Genomic DNA, 17,347 nt, shown 5'->3' on the forward strand with positions numbered 1-17,347 from the left:
TAACAAATTTTAAACTGCATAATACAGTATTGTTGGCTCTAGGTACAATGATATATATAGTAGATCTCAAGAATTCATTCATCTTGATGAACTGAAACTTTATGCTCATTGATTAGTAACTCTTCATTTCCCCCTCCCCCCAGCCTTTGGCAACCATGGTTACACTCTATGATTGTATGAATTTGACTCTTTTAGATACCTCATACAATAGTGGAGTCATGTAGCTTGTTTTTCTGTGATTGGCTTATTTCACTTAGCATAATATTCTCAAGGTTCATCCATGTTGGCACATACTGCAGAATTTGCTTATTTTCTGAGGCTGAATATTCTGTATTTTATATATAAAAGAAATATTTACATACTTATATATACATTTATATATTTAATATAGTATTATCCAGCCTAAAAAATGTGATAGGCTAAATATCTAATATATGTTATATATAATATAGTAATATATATTATAAAATTATATTGCATATATGTATATTTTCTTTATCCATTCATCTGTTAATAGGTTGTTTTCACATCTTGAATATTGTGAATAATGCTATAATGAACATGAGAGTGAAGATATCTCAATACCCTGATTTTGACCCTTTGGGATAAATACCCAGAAGCAGGATTGCTGGATTGTATGGTAGTTCTATTTTTACTTTTTTGAGGAACCTCCACATTGTTTTCCATAGCTGCTCCAACACTTTGAATTCCCGCCAACAGTGTACAAGGGTTTCAATTTCTCCACATCCTCACCAGCTCACCAGCACTTCTTGTCTTGTGGTTTTTTGATAATAGTCATCTTGTCATTTGTGAGGTGATATCTCCTTGTAGTTTTTATTTGTATTTCCCTGACAATTAGTTATGTTGAGTACCTTTTCATATATACCTGTTGGCCATTTGTATGTCTTCTTTGGAGAAATATCTATTCAAGTCTTTAGCTAATTTTTAAATCAAGTTACTAATTTTTAAAAACTGTTGCTCTGTGTATATTTTGGATATTAACCTCTTATCAGATATATGATTTGCAAATATTTTCTCCTATTCTGGAGGTTGCCTTTTCATTCTATTGATTGTTTCCTTTGCTGTATAGAACTTTAGTTTGAAGTAGTCCCACTTGACTATTTTTGCTTTTGTCACCCATGCTTTTGGTGTCATATCAGTGAAATCATTGTCTAGACTAATGTTGTGAATCTATCCCCCTTTTTCTTTAGGAGTTTTACAGTTTCAGGTCTTATGTTTAGGGGTTTGTGTTTGTTTCTACAGTAGATCTCCAGAACTTACTTATCTTGTATATCTGAAACTCTGTACCCTTTGACCAACATCACCCCATTTCTAAGCCCCTGGAATCCACCATTCTGTTCTCTGCATTGGGCTATTTTATCTTTTTTCCCCAGGTTTATTGAGGTATAATTGATAAAAATTTTGTATATTTAAGGTGTACAATGTGATGTTTTGATATATGTATACATGTGAAATGCTTACAAAATCAAGCTAATATTTCCCTCATCTCACATAGTTACCATTTAAGTGTGTGGTGAGAACACTTAAGCTTTACTCTTAGCAACTTTCAAGTACACAATATTATTAACTATAGTCACCATGGTGTACATTAGATCTCTAGTAGTTATTCATACTGCATAACTGAAACTGTACCTTTGACCATTATGTCTTCATTACCGCCAAACTCCAGCACCTGGCAACCACAATTCTACCCCCTTCTTTTATAAGTTTTGACTTTTTTAGATTCAACATATACAGTATTTATCTTTCTCATTCTGGCTTATTTCACTTAACTAAATGTCCTCCTGTTTCATCCATGTTGTAGCAAATGGAAGGATTTCCTTAGTCCTTAAGGCTGAATAATATTCCATTATATACAGGTTATATACTGGAACTGATTTTTTATATTGTGTGAAACTTCCTCTTTCTGCACGTTTTCCCAACACCATTTATTGAAGAGTCTGTCCTTTTGCCATTTTGTGTTCTTGGCACCACTGGCAAAGATCAGTTGCCTGTAAATGCATACCTTTATTTCTGGGCTCTCTATTCTGTTCCTTTAACCTATGTGTCTTTTAATTCCAGAACTATACTGTTTTTTTTGTTTGTTTGTTTGTTTTTTGTGGTACACGGGCCTCTCACTGTTGTGGCCTCTCCCGTTGCGGAGCACAGGCTCTGGCTCACGGGCCCAGCTGCTCCGCGGCATGTGGGATCTTCCCGGACCAGGGCATGAACCCGTGTCCCCTGCATCGGCAGACAGACTTTCAACCATTGCGCCACCAGGGAAGCCCTATACTGTTTTTATTAGTATAGCTTTGTAGTGTATTTTGAAATCAAGAAGTATGATGCCATCAGCTTTGTTCTTGTACAAGATTGTTTTGGCTATTCAGGGTCTTTATGATTCTATATTTTAAAATTGTTTCTTCTATTTCTATAAAAAATGCTATTGGAATTTTGAGAGGGATTGCATTAAATCTAGGCATTTTAATAATATTAATTCTTCCAATCCATGAACACAGGATAAATTTCCATTTGTTTGTGTCTTCAGTCTTTCACTTAGTTTTTACTTTCACTCTATAGTTTTCAGTGCACAGATCTTTCACCTCCTTGGTTAAATTTATTCTAGGTATTTTTTGGTTTTGATGCTATTGTAAATAGGATTTTCTTTTTCAGAATGTTCATTGGTGTACAGAAATTGAACTAATTTTTGTATATTAATTTTGTATCCTGCAACTTTACTGAATTTGTTTATTAGTTCTAACAGTTTTTTGGTAGAGTCTTTAGGATTTCTATATATCATGTCAACTGCAGAGACAGTTTTTCTTCTTTTCCAGTTTGAATGCCTTTTATTTCTTTTCGTTGCCTAATTGCTCTGGCAAGGACTTCCACTACTTTGTTGACTAGAAGTGGTGATAGTTGACTAGAAGTGGTGATAGTGAGCACCCTTGTCTTGTTCCTAATCTTAGAGGAAAAACTTTCAGCTTTTCTAACTATGTTGTTAATGGTGGATTTGTCACATAGGGCCTTTACTATGTTGAAGTAAGTTCCTTCTATACCTAATTTGTTTAATCTTTATCACGAAAGAATGTTAAATTTCATCAAATGCTTTTTCTGCATCTATTCAGATCATATGCTTTTTATCACTCATTTTAATGTGGTATATCACATTTATTAATTTGCATAGGTTGAACATCATTGCATCCTAGGGACTGCCAGGGAAATCCTGTAGTTTTCTTGTAGTAGCCTTATTTGGCTTTGGTATCAGCTTAAAACACTGGCCTCATACAATGCATTTGGAAGTGTTTCTCCTCTTAATTTTTTGGGAGAGGTTGAGAAGGATTGGCATTAATTCTTTAAATGTTTGGTAGAATTCACTAGTGAAGCCATCTGGTCCTGGGATTTTGATTACTGATTCAATCTCCTTACTCATTGGTCTGTTGAGATTTACTGTGTCTCCATGATTTAGTCATGGTACACTGTATGTTTCCCGAAATTTGTCCATTTCTTGTAGCTTATCCATAATAGTTGGCATACAGTTGTTCATAGTAGTCTCCTTTGATCCTTTTCATTTCGTTGGCATCAGTTGTAACGTCTCCTCTTTTATGTACAATTTTCTTTCCTTGAGTCTTCTCTCCTATGTTCATGGTTAGTCTAGCTTAAGATTTGTCAATTTTGTTTATCCTTTCAAAAAGTCAACTCTTAGTTTTGTTGATGTTTTGTTTTTCTAGTTTCTATTTAATATATTTCTTCTCTAATAATTATTTCCTTCCTTCTGCTAACTTTGGCCTGTGTTCGTTTTTTTTTTTAGTTCCTTGAGGTATGAAGTTAGACTTTTGAGATCTTTTTTCTTAATGCAGGCATTTATTGGTATAAACATCCCTCTTAGAACTGCTTTTGCTGCATCTCATAAGACTTGGTATGTTACATTTCCATTTTCATTTGTTTCAAGGTATTTTAAAATTGCCTTTTTGATTTCTTCTTTGACTTGAGTGATTTTTCTCAAGAGTATATTGTTTAAATTCTCCATTTTTCATTTTCTTTCTGTTACTAATTTCTAGTTTCATACAATTGTGGTCAGAAAAGATACTTGATATGATTTTAATCTTATTAAATTTCTTAAGACTTGTATTTTGGCCTAACATATGATCTGTCCTGGAGAATGTTCTGTATGTATTTAAGAAGACTGTGTATTCTACTGGTTGGATGGAATGTTCTGTATATGTCTCTTAGGTTCAGCTGGACTGATAGTTCAAATCTGCTGTTTCCTAATTGATTTTCTCTCTGAATGATCTGTCCATAATTGTGAGGTATTGAAGTCCCCCAACTATTATTGTATGGCTGTCTATTTCTCCCTTCAGACCTGTGAAAGACTGCATATATTTTTAGGAACTCTGATGTTGGCTACATATAAATTTTAAATTTTTATATTTTTCTTGATAGACTGACCCCTTCATCATTATGCAGTGACAATCTTTGTCTCTCTGACAGTTTCTGACTTAAAGCCTATTTTGTCTTATATAAGTGTAGCTACCTTCTTACCATTTTTGGTTACCATTTGCATGGAATATCTTTTTCCAGTCATTCATTTTCAGCCTATGTCTGAGAGTAATTATTGATAGTAAGGAGCTACCATTGTGATTTTGTTGTTTTCTGACTTTTTAAAAGTCCTTTTTTACTTCCTCTCTTCCTGTGTTCCTTTGTGGCTTTTTTTTTCTTGATTGTGGTATGCTGTGATTCCTTTCCCTTTATGTTTTGAATTGACTAGAGGTTTTTTCTTTGTGGTTACTATGAGGCATACATAAAACATAGATACAACATCTGTTTTAAGCTAATGATGACAACTTCAGTTGCATGCAAAAATTTGTAACATTTCACTTCTCCAACCCACATATTATGTTACTGATGTCACAATTTACATTTTAATATTGTTTATCCATATCAAATTACAGTAGTCACAGTTATTTTAACAGTTTTGTCTTTTACCTTTTATACTAGACTTAAAAGTGATTTATGCATACCACTACTATATTGGCATATTCTTTTTTCCAGTTTTATTGAGATATAATCGACATACAGCACTGTATGAGTTTAAGGTGTACAGCATAATAACTTGGCTTTCATATATTGTGAAATGATTACCACATAAGCTTAGTTAATACCCATCATCTTACACAGAAACAAAAACAAGTTTTTTCCCTTGTGATGAGGACTCTCAGGATTTACTCTAACTTTCAAATATACCATACAGCAGTGTTAACTACAGTCATCATGTTGTACATTACATTTCCAGCACTTATCTCATAACTGGAAATTTGTAGCTTTCTATATTAGAGTATTCTGAGTTTGACTATATATGTGCCTTTACAGTACGAATTATACTCCCACATTTTAATATTATTTTTTAGAAATTTAACATTTATTTTTGGCTGTGTCGAGTCTTAGTTGCAACACGTGGGATATTCATCGTGGCACGTGGGATCTTTCATTGTGGCGTGCAGGCGTCTCTGTAGTTGAGGCGCACGAGCTCAGTAGTTGTGGCGTGCAGGCTTAGTTGCATGTGGGATGTTAGTTCCCTGACCAGGGATCGAACCCGCGTCCCCTGCATTGGAAGGTGGATTCTTTACCACTGGACCACGAGGGAAATCCCTAAAATTTTTGTTGAAGAATTCCATTAGGACTTCCTGTGAAGCAGTTCTAGAGGTGATAAACTACTCAGGGTTTTTTGTTTTGTTTTGTTTTTTCCTCCTGGAAAAAATCTGATCTTGCCTTCATTAAAAATTTTCTGACATACAACTGACAAAAAATAAATTTATATATATTATGTACTTTAAATATAAATATATTTAAAATATACAAATTGATTATTTGATATAAGTACACACTGTGAAAATATAACTACAATCAAGTTAATTAACACACCCATCACTTTTTTTGGTAAGAATGCTTAAAATCTCTCCTAGCAAATTTCATGTATGTGATACAATACTATTAACTATAGTCACTGTTCTGTACATTAGATCCTCAGAGTTTATAATGGAAAGGGTACAAACGTTTCTGAGAAGAAACCCACGACATTCCTCCAGAATCTCTTGTGTATAACAAACTGCTTTTTCTTTGCTGCTTTCAAAAATCTGTCTTCGATTTTGACAGTTTGATTATAAAGTGTCCTGTTGAAGTTTTCTCTCTGTTGAAACTGACTGGGGAACTCTGAGATTCATTTATCTGGATGGTCCATATCTCTCTACATATTTGGGATGTTTTCACCCATTATTTCTTTAAGTAAGTTTATTGCCACTTCTCTTCTCCTTCTACAAGGACTCCCATAATGCATATATTGGTTCTTTTTTTTTTTTGGATTAAACAACAAGAATTTATTTCTCACAGTTCTGGAACTGGAAGTCGGAGGTTAGGGTGCTAGAAGGGTGGGTGTCTGGTGAGAACTCTGTCTTTGGATTGCAGCTGGCTACCTTCTTGCTGTGTCTTCACATTTCACATGGAGGAGAGAGAGAGCTCTTCTTATAAGGACACTAATTCCATCATGAGGGGTCTTACACCCCACCCCACCCTACCCTCCCTGCCGCAATGCATATATTGGTTCTTAAAAGTCTCATAGGCTTTCTTCACTCTTTATCATTCTTTCTTCCCCTCCCCCAACTGTATAATTTCAAATGATCTGTCTTTGAATTCATTGGTTCTCCTGCATGATCAAATCTTCTGTTAAAGCTTTCTATGGAATTTTTGATTCATCATTATATTCTCAGCTCCAGAATATATGTTTGGTTGTATGTTAAAGTTTCTGTCTCTTCATTTAACTTATTTTGATCACGTATTGTTTTTCTGATTTTGTTGTCTGTTTTAGCTCATAGTTTTTTTGAGATGATTATTTTTCAATTCTTTGTGCATCTATTCATAGATCTCAATTTCTTTTCGACTGGTAACTGGCAAATTATTGTCTTCCTTTGGGGTATCATTTTCCTATTTTACTATCTCTGCCTATGCTCTGCATCCCACCCTTTTCCAGCCATTCATTCATCTATCTTCACATTTGTCAGATAGAAGCAATACCTAGCTGCATTATCTTCCTGGCTCTCTACTGTAAAACCTCAAGATGACACTTGGCTTTGTCTGGCCCACATCTGGGCTGCTGAGAATAGTTGGAGTCATCAAGTGTCTAGATTGGCACTACTGCAGAGTAATGCTCTTGCCCCTCTCCTGCTTCCTTGCACAGCTCAGTCAGTTGATGTGTCTCTAACCCCCTCCTCAGCCCGACAGCCTCTTCCAACTACTTACTTTTGCATTATATCCCACATGTTCCATCGAATTCTTCATGCATAAGAAGGAAATAATGATCTTGCCCACTCCTCCACCCTCCACAGTTTCAGTAGATGGCCCTGTTTTTCAGAGAGTTGGGAAGGTGGGACCTTGTGCAAACTCGTAACACTGTGCCTCCTCTAACCCAACATTCAGCCACCATCATCATGCTTATTTTGTTTTCCATATTGCATGAATCCATCATCTTTACCACCTCCATGGGTTCCACCACGAACATCCTGCTCTAAGCTCTCATCATCTTTTGCCAAGATGCCGCCAAAACACTTCTAACTGGTTGGCTCACATCTGCTCTGTGTTTCTTCTGATCAGCTCTCTCTCCTGCACCAGCTCTGCCACCCATGCAAGCATTGATCCATCCATTCACCACTCACTCCCTGAGCCACTGATGTCTCAGCATACAACCTACTTCATGGCCTTCTTTCTTGCTGCTCAACCTTACAGAGCATCTCTTATCTGTCTCATACCTGTAGCTTCACTTCCCAATTTTGGAAGAGGTCTCGCCCCCTGCCGTAGCTACTTCCTGCACCAGAGACTAAATCACACCTTCTCCTGCAACTTCGGAGGCTTCTCATGCTTCCTCCTAGAAAGGTAACCGGTATTTAGACTCTGTCACCATAGATTAGCTTTGACTGTCTTGACTTGATGTAAATGGAGTCCCACAGTTTATTCTGTCATGTCTGTCTTCTTTTGATCTTCGTTATGCCTGTGAGAGTCATTCTTGTGGTTCTATGTAGTTCAACTCTGTTCTTTCTCAGTGCTCAGCAGTATCTCATTGTATGTCCATTCTCCTGTGATTACCATTTTAATTTTTTCCTATTTCTTGTATTATGAACATTCTTGTTCATGTTATTTTTGGAGATATATACTATGTATACATAATATAGTACTCATTTTTGCGGGGAATATACAGAGAGAGGAATGACTGGGTCTTAGGCTATGTATATGTTTAGCTTGAACAGAAACTGCCAGACAGTTTTACAGAGTGGCTGCACCCTTTCACGCTCCCACGAGCCATGTGTGAGAGTGCCCATTGCTACATTCCCATCAGCACTTGGTGTCTTCCCCTTTCCTTTCTGAGGCCCAGTGGTGAGGTGGCTCAGAACCACAGCACTGAAACCATTCTTGATGAAGTCATAGCTTTTATCCTAATTACCAAATGTAAGAACAGTACTAACGACAGTGGATAATGGCCCACAATATACTGAACATTCAACCTGTGCCAGGCACTATGCTAAGTACTTTACAGGTGTGGTCTTGTTAACCCTCATGGCAGCTGGTGAATTAGGAACTGGGCATCTCCCAGTGTTTCAGGTTAGGAAATGGTGATTTACAGGTGGTTAATAACTGTCAAGATGACTGCTTGGTAGAGGCAGGGTTTGAACTGAAGTGACATTCTTCACCACCACGGTGTACTGGTTTTCGATGCAGCAGAAACCTGTTCCACTTTTCTGCACCTCAGCTTTGGTAGCACTTGGTTCCAGTGGTCCCTCTTTTCCAATTCTGACTGGATTGTTCTCTGCCTCTTACTCTAATCGCCTCCTCAGTATTGGCTTTGCCTGACATCTCATGGCCCTCTTTTTATTGTAATTAGTCTCCCAGAATGATCCGCCTCTGCTCTTAGTTCTTCAGCTCATGCATGTTGTGTCCCATATCCATGCCGCAATATAGGCAGGATAGTTAACAGGTATTCATTGCTTTTTGGTGCTTGTAAACACTGTATATACACTGTTTCAATTCATCCTCACAGTGATTTTTTGAGACTCTACTTGTACTCTGATTTGTAGGTGAGGAAGCAGAAGCTTGTGGAAGTTGAACGCTTGCTGAAGGTCAGAAAACTAGCAAGGGGGTGTTGCTGGGATTTGAGCCTGGGCTGATTCTCCCCAGGTACATGATGTCAAACACAATACTCTGTTGGCTTCTAACATTTATATTTGACTACAGTTGTATACGTTTATATTAATCATAAACTTTGGTTTATGACACACTCATCATCTGGCAATGTACTATCATGTTTAATTTATTTTTAAACTTTTCCCAGTCATTTATTTATTTCTCCTAAAAAGATTATAGTGGGAACTTCCCTGGTGGTCCAGTGGTTAAGACTCCATGCTTCCAATGCAAGTGATGTGGGTTCAATCCCTGGTCAGGGAACTAAGATCCACATGCCACGCAGCACGGCCAAAAGATTAAAAAAAAAAAAATTATAGTGAACGCCATCAACCAATGCAAGAACAGGAGTATTACCAACCAATATCCTACCTTGATCTATATATTTCTCCCTTTCCCATCCTCTCCCTTCCTGACAAAGATAATCACTGTCTTGAACTTGCCTTCATAAGTTCACTACTTTATATGTGGGAGTGTTTTATATTATAAATAGAATTTCTTTTGTAGATGTGGTGGCTTTCAGATTTTCTGTTTCTTGTGCTGGATTTGTTATTTTGCATCTTTCAAGCAGTTTGTCTATTTCATCTAGTTGTCAATTCATTGGTTTAATTAAAATCGTATCATACCTGTTTGTAAGCATACTTAAACAGCATATTATATGGTTTTGTTTTTTGATTTCTGATAAATGGTTATCATACTTGATTGCTATGGCTTGAATGTGTACCCCTCACATTCATTTGTTGAAATCTTCATCTCCAAAGATGATGGTATTAGGAGTTGGGGCCGTTGGGAGGTGCAGAAGTCATGAGCGTTCAGTGTCTTATCCAACAGGCTCCAGAGAGATCCCTCATCCCTTCCACCATGTGGGGACACAGCAAGAAGGCACTGGCTATGAACCAGAAAGAATGCCCTCACCAAAATGTGACCATGCTGGCGCCTTGATCCTGGACTCCCCAGCCTCCAGAACTGTGAGAAACAAATTTCTGTTGTTTGTAAGCTACCCAGGCTTTGGTATGTTACAGCAGCCCAAATGGACCAAGACATTGATGTAGTTTTCTGATACATGCTTTTAAAGAATTCAGTGTTAAATTACTAAGAATCACTGTGTGTGAGCTGTAGTGTTTTTTTTTCCTTCTTCTCAAAATATTGTTACGTCAATATATCACAATGTATTTATCGATTTTTGTGGACATTCACCTATTTCCATAATTATATCCAAAAATTCTCACTATACTACCTTGTTCAATGAAAGATACTTGTTTCGTTTTTCTTTCTTTTTTTATTTGGTGGTTATCCACCTTGCTGCACACACGTGCAGGAGTTTTAGTTGTAATTCTTCTTATGAGTGGAATGACTGATGGAAAACAACTTTACAAGATGTTGCCCAGTGTTTTCTAAAGTGACGTTATCAATTTGTTAACTTCACCAGCAATGAATGTGAGATTTCATACACCACATCCTGTCCCACATATGATATTTTTGGGCTCTATAATTTCTTCCAGTTGAATAGGTTGCTAACTGGTTTCTTACTCTGGTCTTCACTGGCATTTACCTCATTACCACTGAGGTTGAACTCCTCATTAAAAGTTTTTTGGCCAGTGTGTATGTTCTTGTGGAATAGAATAGAGAGCCCAGAAGTAGCCACTTTTTAATTGAAGTATAGATGATTTACAATATTATATTAGTTTCATGTGTACAACATAGTGATTCCATATTTTTATAAATTATACTTCATTTAAAGTACTTACAAAACAATGGCTGTATTTCCCTGTGCTGTACAGTATATCCTTGTTGCTTATCTATTTCATACATAGTAGTTTATACCTCTTAATCCCATACAGCTATCTTGCCCCTCCTTCTTTACCTCTCCCTACTGGTAACCACTAGTTTGTTCTCTATGAGTCTTGTTCCTGTTTTATATATATTGGGTTGGCCAACAAGTGCCTTTGGTTTTTAAGTAAAAATAAAAGACACATTTTTCATTTTCACCAAGAACTTTATTTATTTTTTTAAAAGGATTTTTTTTTAATGTTTTTATATTTTATTTTATTTATTTTTGGGGGCATTGGGTCTTCGCTGCTGCACGTGGGCTTTCATCTGGTTGCAGTGAGTGGGGGCTACTCTTCATTGTGGTGCGCAGGCTTCTCATTGCAGTGGCTTCTCTTGTTGTGGAGCACAGGCTCTAGGTGTGTGGGCTTCAGTAGTTTTGGCACGCAGGCTCAGTATTTGTGGCTTGAGGGCTCTAGAGTGCAGGCTCAGTATTTGTGGCACACAGGCTCAGTTGCTTCACGGCATGTGGGATCTTCCCAGACCAGGGCCTGAACCCATATCCCCTGCACTGGCAAGCAGATTAACCTCTGTACCACCAGGGAAGTCCCACTACTTTTGTGTTTTGTCTTTAACCTCCATAGTTTGTGTGTAGATGATTTCCTACCTATACTTATGTTCGCCTTTACTGGTGAGCTTTCCCATTTCATAATTTTCTTGTTCTAGTTGTGGCCTTTTCTTTTCTGCCTACAGAAGATCCTTTAGCATTTGTTGTAAAGCTGGTTCGGTGGTGCTGAATTCTTTTAGCTTTTGCTTGTCTATAAAGCTTTTGATTTCTCCATAAAATCTGAACTAGAGTCTCGCTGGGTAGAGTATTCTTGGTTGTAGGTTTCCCCCTTTCATCACTTTAAATATATCATGCCATTCCCTTCTGGCCTGCAGAGTTTCTACTGAAAGTCAGCTGATAGCATTATGGGAATTCCCTTGTATGTTATTTGTTGCTTTTAATATTTTCTTTCTTACCATGTGTCTTGGCATGTTCCTCCTTGGATTAATCCCATATGGGACTCTGCACTTCCTGTGAACTTGGAGTGACTGTTACCTTTCCCGTGTTAAGGAAGTTTTCAGCTATTATCTCTTCAAGTATTTTCTTGGCCCTTTCTCTCTTCTCCTTCTGGGACCCTATAATGTGAATGTTAGTGTGTTTGATGTTGTCGCAGATATCTCTAAACTGTCCTCATTTCTTTTCTTTCTTCTTTGTTCTGTGGCAGCGATTTCCACCACTCTCTTCCAGTTCACTGACCCATTCTTCTGCCTCATTTATTCTGCTGTTGATCCCTTTATAGTGTATTTTTCATTTCAGTTATTGTATTCTTCAACTCTGTTCGGTTGTTCTTTATATTTTCTAACAACTCTTTGCCAAAAACTTCTTGTAACTTAAACTTCTCTGCATCCTTTCTTTTCCCATATTCTTGGGTCATCTTTACGATCATTACTCTTAACTCTTCTTGGGTAGATTGCCCATCTCCACTTCATTTAGTTGTTCTTGTGGGTTTATTTCTTGTTGCTTCATCTGGAACATATTCCTTTGCTGTCTCATTTTGTCTGAATTTCTATTTGCATTTTTATGTGTGTTAGGTTCATTATGTTTTTCAACCTTGTAGAAGTGGCCCTCTGTAGGGGATGGACTATTTGTCCCAGCAGTACACTCCCCTCTCATCACCCAAGGGGCAGAGGACAGCTGGTCCTACAGTAGTTTCTGACCTGTGTTTGAGGACTTAGTTACACAAGCTTAGGGATCATAGTTCTCTTGCTTATGGACTGCCCCCTGGTGAGTGAGGCTGGTCAAGAGGCTTGTGCAGGCTTTCTGGTGGGAGGGGCTGATGCCTACCCACTGGAGGGTAGAGCTGGGTTTTGGCTTTCTGGTGAACAGGGCCATGTCAAGGGATGTCTCTAGAGGTGGCTGTGGACTGAGGAAGTCTTTAGGCAGCCTATCTATCTGCCGATGGGTGGGGCTGTTTGGTCTAAAGCATCGCAGCATGGGAGCCTACAGGCTTTTGGGTAGGGTTAGGTCTTGGTGCTAATGACCCCAGAAAGACTTCTGCCTTCAGTGACAAGTTAATGTAGATGAATACTCACCAATATCTCCGCCTCCAGTGTGTACATCCCCAGGGTGAGATACAGCTGCCCCCTGCCTCCCCAGGAGACACCCTCCAAGACCAGCACGTAGGTCTGGTCTACACTCCTATGAACTCACTGCTTTTGCCCTAGGTCCCAGTGTACATGAGACTGTGTGTGCACTCCAAGAGTGGAGTTTCTGTTTTCCCCAGTCCTGTGGAGCTCCTGCATTCAAGCCCTGCTGGCCTTCAAAAGTCAAATGCTCTGGGGCTCCTCCTCCTGATGCTGGACCCTCACGCTGGGGAGCCTGACATGGGGCTAAGAACTCTCCTATGGCAGAACTTCTGTGATATAATTATCCTCCAGTATTCTCCAGTTTGTGTGTCACCCACCTGGGAGGTATGGGATTTGATTATATTGTGAGTGTGCCCCTCCTACCATCTCGCTCTGGTTTCCTCTTTATGTCTTTGGCTGTAGAATTTTTTTTTGGTAGGTTCCAGTCATCTTTATTGATGGTTGTTCAGCAGTTAGTTAGTTGTGATTTTGGTGTGCTCATGAGAAGAGTTGAACACAAGGTCCTTCTCCACCATCTTGTTTCCTCTCACTGTCACTAGTTGTTTACTTTCCTGTTTTTGCCACATATTGTGTCTTTTTTCTATATTCAGTTCTGGAGTTAGGAAAGTCCAAGATCAAGATTCCTATGGGGTTCAGTTTCCTGGCTTGCAGAGAGCCACCTTCTCGCTATGTCCTCAAATGGAGAGAGAAGTCATCGTGTTCATAAGTGAGGACACACAATATGTTAAATATGTAACTTCTTCAGAATAAAAAGAAAAAATAATTTATACAAAAAAGAAAAAAAACATTCCAACAAATGAAAGTCCAGGACCAGATGGCTTCATAGGTGAATTCAATCAAACATTTAGAGAGAGAAGACCTAACACCCATCCTTCTCAAACTCTTCCAAAAAATTGCAGAGGATGGAACACTCCCAAACTCATTCTACAAGGCCACCATCTCCCTGATACCAAAACCAGACAAAGATACTACAGAAAAAGAAAATTACAGACTGATATCACTGATGAACCTAGATGCAAAAATCCTCAACAAAATACTAGCAAACAGAATCCAACAGCACATTAAAAGGATCATACACCATGATCAAGTGGGATTTATCCCAGGGATGCAAGTATTCTTCAATATACGTAAATCAATCAGTGTGGTACACCATATTAACAAATTGAAGAATAAAAACCATGCTCTTCTCAATAGATGCAAAAAAAACTTTTGAGAAAATTCAACACCCATTTATGATAAAAACACTCCAGAAAGTGGGCATAGAGGGAACCTACTTCAACATAATAAGGCCATATGCCATAAACAACAAACCCACAGCAAACATCATTCTCAGTGGTGAAAAACTGAAAGCATTTCCTCTAAGATCAGGAACAAGACAAGGATGTCCACTGTTGCCACTATTACTCAACATAGTTTTGGAAGTCCTAGCCATGGCAATCAGAGAAGAAAAAGAAAGAAAAGGAATCCAAATTGGAAAGGAAGAAGTAAAGCTGTCACTGTTTGCAGATGACATGATACTATACATAGAGAATCCTAAAGATGCTACCAGAAAACTAATAGAGCTAATCAATGAATTTGGTAAAGTAGCAGGATACAAAATTAATGCACCGAAATCTCTTGCATTCCTATACACTAGCAATGAAAGATCAGAAAGAGAAGTTAAGGAAACACTCCCAGTCACCACTGCAACAAAAAGAATAAAATACCTAGGAATAAACCTACCTAAGGAGGTAAAAGACCTGTACTCAGAAGACTATAAGACACTGATGAAAGAAAACAAAGATGACACAAACAGATGGAGAGATATACCATGTTCTTGGATTGGAAGAATCAATATTGTGAAAATGACTATACTACCCAAAGCAATCTACAGATTCAATGCAATCCCTATCAAATTACCAATGGCATTTTTTTACAAAACCGGAAGAAAAAATCTTTAAATTTGTATGGAGACGCAAAACACCCCAAATAGCCAAAGCAATCTTGAGGGAAAAAAACGGAGCTGGAGAAATCAAACTCCCTAACTTCAGACTATACTACAAAACTACAGTAATCAAGACAGTATGGTAGTTTCACAAAAACAGAAATATTGACCAATGGAACAAGATAGAAAGCCCAGAGATAAACCCATGCACCTATTGTCAACTAACCTATGACAAAGGAGACAAGGATATACAATGGAGAAAAGACAGTCTCTTCAATAAGTGGTGCTGGGAAAACTGGACAGCTACATGTAAAAGAATGAAATTAGAACACTCCCTAACACCATACACAAAAATAAACTCAAAATGGATTAAAGACCTAAATGTAAGACTGGACACTATAAAACTCTTAGAGGAAAACATAGGAAGAACACTCGATGACATAAATCACAGCAAGATCTCTTTTGACCCACCTCCTAGAGAAATGGAAATTAAAAAAATAATAAATGGGATCTAATGAAACTTAAGAGCTTTTGCACAGCAAAGGAAACCATAAACAGGACGAAAAGACAACCCTCAGAATGGGAGAAAATATTTGCAAATCTCCAAAATATACAAGCAGCTCATGCAGCTCAATATCAAAAAACAAACAACCCAATCCAAAAATGGGCAGAAGAGCTAAATAGACATTTCCAAGAAGACATACAGATGGCCAAGAGGCATATGAAAAGCTGCTCAACATCATTAATTATTAGAGAAATGGAAATCAAAGCTACAGTGAGGTGTTACCTCACACCGGTAGAACAGGCATCATCAGAAAATCTAGAAACAACAAATGCTGGAGAGGGTGTGGAGAAAAGGGAACCTTCTTGCATTGTTGGTGGGAATGTAAATCGATACTATGGAGAACAGTATGGAGGTTCCTTAAAAAACTAAAAAATAGAATTATCATATGACCCAGCAATCCCACTACTAGGCATATACCCAGAGAAAACCATAATTCAAAAAGACACATGCACCCCAATGTTCACTGCAGCACTGTTTACAATAGCCAGGTCATGGAAGCAACCTAAATGCCCATTGACAGACAAATGGATAAAGAAGATGTGGTACATATATACAATGGAATATTACTCAGCCATAACAAGGAACAAAATTTGGTCATTTGTAGAGATGTGGATGGACCTAGAGACTCTGTATACAGAGTGAAGTCAGTCAGAAAGAGAAAAACGAGTATCATATACTAACACATATATGTGGGATCTAGAGAAATGGTACAGATGAACTGGTTTGCAAGGCAGAAATAGAGACACAGATGTAGAGAACAAACATATGGACACCAAGGGGGGAAAGCAGGGGTTGGGGGGGGCAGTGGTGGGATGAATTGGGAGATTGGGACTGACATATACACAGTAATGTGTATAAAATAGATAACTAATAAGAACCTGCTGTATAAAAAATTAAATTTTTTAAAAAAGAATCTGCATATAACAGCAAGGTGGGTAACCACAAAAAATAACTATAAATAAATAAATAAATAAATAAAAAGGAAACAAGTGAGTATCTTTAACTGAACAGTATAGTCAGAATTTATGGGTGTAATTATGGAAACAGGTGAATGTCCACAAAAATTGATAAATATACTGTGATATACTGGTGTAACAATATTTCAAGAAGAAAGAAAGCTATAGTGCACACATTGTGATTCTTAGTTATTTAACACTGACTTTTTTAAAAGCATATATCAGAAGACTATAGTAATGTCTTAGTCATTCAGGCTGCTGTGACAACGTACCACAGCCTGGGTAGCTTACAAACAGAAATTTGTTTCTCAGAGTTTTGGAAGCTGGGAAGCCCAGGATCAAGGTGCCAGCATGGTCACATTCTGGTGAGGGCCTTATTCCTGGTTCATAGCTGGTGCCTTCTCGCTATCATGGTGGAAGGAGCGAAGGATCTCTCTGGAGCCTGTTTGATAAAACACTGATCCCATTCAGGAGGGTTCCACCCTCATGACTTAACACAGTCCCACCTCTTAATACCATCATCTTTGGATGAGAGGATTTCAACATGTAGGGGACACATTCAAGCCATAGCAATCAACAATGATACTACTTATCAGAAATTAAAAAACAGAAAACTATATTTTCTTTAAATATACTTGCAAGTATGATGTAATAAAGTGATGAACTGACAACTAGATGAAATAGACAAGTTGCTTGCAAGATGCAAAATAACACATCCAACACAAG

The sequence above is a fragment of the Tursiops truncatus genome, chromosome 19 (assembly GCF_011762595.2).
Source record: "Tursiops truncatus isolate mTurTru1 chromosome 19, mTurTru1.mat.Y, whole genome shotgun sequence".
NCBI classification, from domain to species: Eukaryota; Metazoa; Chordata; class Mammalia; order Artiodactyla; family Delphinidae; genus Tursiops; species Tursiops truncatus.